We start from the raw sequence: 6000 nt of genomic DNA on the forward strand, positions 1-6000 counted from the left end.
GTGGAGGGAGATGAGGTGTTGAGGCTGTGTGGAGGGAGATGAGGGAGATGTTGAGGCTGTGGATGGAGGGAGATGAGGTGTTGAGGCTGTGTGGAGGGAGATGAGGTGTTGAGGCTGTGTGGAGGGAGATGAGGAGATGAGGCTGTGTGGAGGGAGATGAGGCTGTGGAGGAGATGAGGTTGAGGCTGTGTGGAGGAGATGAGGTGTTGAGGCTGTGTGGAGGGAGATGAGGTGTTGAGGCTGTGTGGAGGAGATGAGATGAGGCTGTGTGGAGGGAGATGAGATGAGGTGTTGAGGCTGTGTGAGGGAGATGAGGTGTTGAGGTGTTGAGGCTGTGTGGAGGGAGATGAGGTGTTGAGGCTGTGTGGAGGGAGATGAGGTGTTGAGGTGTGAGGCTGTGAGATGAGGTGTTGAGGCTGTGTGGAGGAGATGAGGTGTTGAGGGAGATTGAGGGAGATGGAGGAGAGGTGTTGAGGCTGTGTGGAGGAGATGAGGTGTTGAGGCTGTGTGGAGGGGAGATGAGGTGTTGAGGCTGTGTGGAGGGAGATGAGGTGTTGAGGTGTTGAGCTGTGTGGAGGGAGATGAGGTGTTGAGGTGTTGAGGCTGTGTGGAGGGAGATGAGGTGTGTGAGGCTGTGTGGAGGGAGAGAGGTGTTGAGGCTGTGTGGAGGGAGATGAGGTGAGTGTTGAGGCTGTGTGGAGGCTGTGGAGGGAGATGAGGTGTTGAGGCTGTGTGGAGGAGATGAGGTGAGGCTGTGTGGAGGGAGATGAGGTGTTGAGGCTGTGTGGAGGGAGATGAGGTGTTGAGGCTGTGGAGGGAGAGAGATGAGGTGTTGAGGCTGTGTGGAGGGAGATGAGATGTGTGGAGTGTTGAGGCTGTGTGGAGGGAGATGAGGTGTTGAGGCTGTGTGGAGGGAGATGAGGTGTTGAGGCTGTGTGGAGGAGATGAGGTGTTGAGGCTGTGTGGAGGGAGATGAGGTGTTGAGGCTGTGTGGAGGAGATGAGGTGTTGAGGCTGTGTGGAGGAGATGAGGTGTTGAGGCTGTGTGGAGGGATGAGGTGTTGAGGCTGTGTGGAGGAGATGAGGTGTTGAGGCTGTGTGGAGGAGATGAGGCTGTGTGGAGGGAGATGTGTTGAGGCTGTGTGGAGGGAGATGAGGTGTTGAGGCTGTGTGGAGGGGAGATGAGGTGTTGAGGCTGTGTGGAGGAGATGAGGTGTTGAGAGCTGTGTGGAGGAGATGAGGTGTTGAGGCTGTGTGGAGGAGATGATGAGGTGTTGAGGCTGTGTGGAGGAGATGAGGTGTTGAGGCTGTGTGGAGGGAGATGAGGTGTTGAGGCTGTGTGGAGGAGATGAGGTGTTGAGGCTGTGTGGAGGGAGAGATGAGGTGTTGAGGCTGTGTGGAGGGAGAGGGAGATGAGGTGTTGAGGCTGTGTGGAGGGAGATGAGGTGTTGAGGCTGTGTGGAGGAGATGAGGTGTTGAGGCTGTGTGGAGGGAGATGAGGTGTTGAGGCTGTGTGGAGGGAGATGAGGTGTTGAGGCTGTGTGGAGGGAGATGAGGTGTTGAGGTGTTGAGGCTGTGTGGAGGAGATGAGGTGTTGAGGCTGTGTGGAGGAGAGATGAGGTGTTGAGGCTGTGTGGGAGGAGATGAGGTGTTGAGGCTGTGGAGGAGATGAGGTGTGAGGTGTTGAGGCTGTGTGGAGGAGATGAGGTGTTGAGGCTGTGTGGAGGGAGATGAGGTGTTGAGGCTGTGTGGAGGGAGATGAGGTGTTGAGGCTGTGTGGAGGGAGATGAGGTGTTGAGGCTGTGTGGAGGGAGATGAGGTGTTGAGGCTGTGTGGAGGGAGATGAGGTGTTGAGGCTGTGTGAGGGAGATGAGGTGTTGAGGCTGTGTGGAGAGATGAGGTGTTGAGGCTGTGTGGAGGGAGATGAGTGTTGAGGCTGTGTGGAGGAGATGAGGTGTTGAGGCTTGTGTGGAGGGAGATGAGGTGTTGAGGCTGTGTGGAGGAGATGAGGTGTTGAGGCTGTGTGGAGGGAGATGAGGTGTTGAGGCTGTTGAGGAGATGAGGTGTTGAGGTGTTGAGATGAGTGTGAGGGAGATGAGGTGTTGAGGCTGTGTGGAGGAGATGAGGTGTTGAGGGAGATGAGGTGTGAGGCTGTGTGGAGGGAGATGAGGTGTTGAGGCTGTGTGGAGGAGATGAGGTGTTGAGGCTGTGTGGAGGAGATGAGGTGTTGAGGCTGTGTGGAGGAGATGAGGTGTTGAGGCTGTGTGGAGGGAGATGAGGTGTTGAGGTGTTGAGGCTGTGTGGAGGGAGATGAGGTGTTGAGGCTGAGGCTGTGGAGGGAGATGAGGTGTTGAGGCTGAGGCTGTGGAGAGGAGATGAGGTGTTGAGGCTGTGTGGAGGAGATGAGGTGTTGAGGCTGTGTGAGGAGATGAGGTGTTGAGGCTGTGTGGAGGGAGATGAGGTGTTGAGGTGTTGAGGCTGTGTGGAGGAGATGAGGTGTTGAGGCTGTGTGTTTGGAGATGAGATTGAGGCTGTGTGGAGGGAGATGAGGTGTTGAGGCTGTGTGGAGGGAGATGAGGTGTTGAGGCTGTGGGAGGAGATGTGTTGTGGGAGATGAGGTGTTGAGGCTGTTGAGGCTGTGTGTTTGAGAGGAGATGAGGTGTTGAGGCTGTGAGGTGTTGAGGGAGAGATGAGGTGTTGAGGCTGTGTGGAGGGAGATGAGGTGTTGAGGCTGTGGGAGGGAGATGAGGTGTTGAGGCTGTGTGGAGGAGATGAGGTGTTGAGGCTGTTGGAGGAGATGAGGTGTTGAGAGGCTGCTGTGGAGGGAGATGAGGTGTTGAGGCTGTGTGGAGGGAGATGAGGTGTTGAGGCTGTGTGGAGGAGATGAGGTGTTGAGGTGTTGAGGCTGTGTGGAGGGAGATGAGGTGTTGAGGCTGTGTGGAGGAGATGAGGTGTTGAGGCTGTGTGGAGGGAGATGAGGTGAGGTGTTGAGGCTGTGTGGAGGGAGATGAGGTGTTGAGGCTGTGTGGAGGGAGATGATGAGGCTGTTGAGGTGTTGAGGCTGTGTGGAGGAGATGAGGTGTTGAGGCTGTGTGGAGGGAGATGGAGGCTGTGTGGAGATGAGGTGTTGAGGCTGTGTGGAGGGAGATGAGGTGTTGAGGCTGTGTGTTTGAGGTGTTGAGGAGATGAGGTGTTGAGGCTGTGTTTGGAGGAGATGAGGTGTAGAGGTGTTGAGGCTGTGTGGAGGGAGATGAGGTGTTGAGGCTGTGTGGAGGAGATGATGAGGTGTTGAGGCTGTGTGGAGGGAGATGAGGTGTGGAGGTGTTGAGGCTGTGTGGAGGAGATGAGGTGTTGAGGCTGTGTGGAGGAGATGAGGTGTTGAGGCTGTGTGGAGGAGAGAGGCTGTGTGGAGGAGATGAGGTGTTGAGGCTGTGGAGGGAGATGAGGTGTTGAGGCTGTGTGGAGGGATGATGTTGAGGTGTTGAGGCTGTGTGGAGGGAGATGAGGTGTTGAGGCTGTGTGGAGGGAGATGAGGTGTTGAGGCTGTGAGGAGGGAGATGAGGTGTTGAGGCTGTGTGGAGGGAGATGAGGTGTTGAGGCTGTGTGGAGAGATGAGGTGTTGAGGCTGTGTGGAGAGGAGATGAGGTGTTGAGGCTGTGTGGAGGGAGATGAGGTGTTGAGGCTGTGTGGAGGGAGATGAGGTGTTGAGGTGTTGAGGCTGTGTGGAGGAGAGAGGTGAGGTGTTGAGGAGATGTGTGGAGGGAGATGAGGTGTTGAGGCTGTGTGAGGGAGATGAGGTGTAGAGGTGTTGAGGCTGTGTGGAGGGAGATGAGGTGTTGAGGCTGTGTGGAGGGAGATGAGGTGTTGAGGCTGTGTGAGGGAGATGAGGGAGATGAGTTGAGGCTGAGGTGTGAGGCTGTGTGGAGGGAGATGAGGTGTTGAGGCTGTGTGGAGGGATGAGGTGTTGAGGCTGTGTGGAGGAGATGAGGTGTTGAGGCTGTGTGGAGGGAGATGAGGTGTTGAGGCTGTGTGGAGGGAGATGAGGAGATTGAGGCTGTGTGGAGGGAGATGAGGCTGTGGAGGAGATGTGGAGGGAGATGAGGTGTTGAGGCTGTGAGGCTGGAGGGAGATGAGGTGTTGAGGTGTTGGAGGGAGATGAGGTGTTGAGGCTGTGTGGAGGGAGATGAGGTGTTGAGGCTGTGTGGAGGGAGATGAGGTGTTGAGGCTGTGTGAGAGGGAGATGAGGTGTTGAGGCTGTGTGGAGGGAGGCTGTGTGGAGATGAGGTGTTGAGGCTGTGTGGAGGGAGATGAGGTGTTGAGGCTGTGTGGAGGGAGATGAGGTGTTGAGGTGTTGAGGCTGTGTGGAGGAGATGAGGTGTTGAGGCTGTGTGGAGGGAGGAGATGAGGTGTTGAGTGTTGAGGCTGTGTGGAGGGAGATGAGGTGTTGAGGCTGTGGTTTGGAGAGATGAGGTGTAGAGGTGTTGTTTGTGGAGGGAGATGAGGTGTTGAGGTGTTGAGGCTGTGTGGAGGGAGATGAGGTGTTGAGGCTGTGTGGAGGAGATGATGAGGTGTTGAGGCTGTGTGGAGGGAGATGAGGTGTTGAGGTGCTGAGGCTGTGGGAGGGAGATGAGGTGTTGAGGCTGTGTGGAGGGAGATGAGGTGTTGAGAGCTGTGTGGAGGGATGAGGTGAGAGGTGTTGAGGCTGTGTTGAGGGAGATGAGGTGTTGAGGCTGTGTGGAGGGAGATGAGGTGTTGAGGCTGTGTGGAGGAGATGAGGTGTTGAGGCTGTGTGGAGGAGATGAGGTGTGAGGTGTTGAGCTGTGTGGAGGAGATGAGGTGTTGAGGCTGTGTGGAGGGAGATGAGGTGTTGAGGTGTTGAGGCTGTGTGGAGGAGATGAGGTGTTGAGGCTGTGTGGAGGAGATGAGGTGTTGAGGCTGAGGCTGTGGAGGGAGATGAGGTGTTGAGGCTGTGTGAGGCTGTGTGGAGGAGATGAGGTGTTGAAGTTGAGGCTGTGTGGAGGGAGATGAGGTGTTGAGGCTGTGTGGAGGAGATGAGGTGTTGAGGTGGGCTGTGTGGAGGGGATGAGTGTTGAGGCTGTTGAGGAGCTGTTGGAGGGAGATGAGGTGTTGAGGCTGTGTGGAGGGGAGATGAGTGTTGAGGCTGTGTGAGGGAGATGAGGTGTTGAGGCTGTGTGGAGGGAGATGAGGTGTTGAGGCTGTGTGGAGGGAGATGAGGTGTTGAGGCTGTGTGGAGGGAGGAGATGAGGTGTTGAGGTGTTGAGGCTGTGTGGAGGGAGATGAGGTGTTGAGGCTGTGTGGAGGGAGATGAGGTGTTGAGGCTGTGTGGAGGAGAGGTGAGGTGTTGAGGCTGTGTGGAGGAGATGAGGTGTTGAGGCTGTGTGGAGGGAGATGAGGTGTTGAGGCTGTGTTTGGAGGGAGATGAGGTGTTGAGGCTGTGTGGAGGAGATGAGGTGTTGAGGCTGTGTGGAGGGAGATGAGGTGTTGAGGCTGTGTGGAGGGAGATGAGGTTGAGTGTGAGGCTGTGAGGTGGAGGGAGAGATGAGGTGTTGAGGCTGTGTGTGGAGGAGATGAGGTGTTGAGGAGATGTTGAGGCTGTGTGGAGGGAGATGAGGTGTTGAGGCTGTGTGGAGGGAGATGAGGTGTTGAGGCTGTGTGGAGGGAGAGAGGTGTTGAGGCTGAGGAGATGAGGTGTTGAGGCTGTGTGAGGGGTGTTGAGATGAGGTGTTGAGGTGTTGAGGCTGTGTGAGGAGATGAGGTGTTGAGGCTGTGTGGAGGAGATGAGGTGTTGAGGCTGTGTGGAGGGATGAGGTGTTGAGAGTTGAGGCTGTGTGGAGGATGAGATGTGTGTTGAGGCTGTGTTTGGAGGGAGATGAGGTGTTGAGGCTGTGTTTGGAGGGAGGTGTGAGGTGTTGAGGCTGTGGGAGATGAGGTGATGAGGTGTTGAGGCTGTGTGGAGGGAGATGAGGTGTTGAGGCTGTGT

Source organism: Oncorhynchus nerka, linkage group LG9b (genome assembly GCF_034236695.1).
Source record: "Oncorhynchus nerka isolate Pitt River linkage group LG9b, Oner_Uvic_2.0, whole genome shotgun sequence".
NCBI classification, from domain to species: Eukaryota; Metazoa; Chordata; class Actinopteri; order Salmoniformes; family Salmonidae; genus Oncorhynchus; species Oncorhynchus nerka.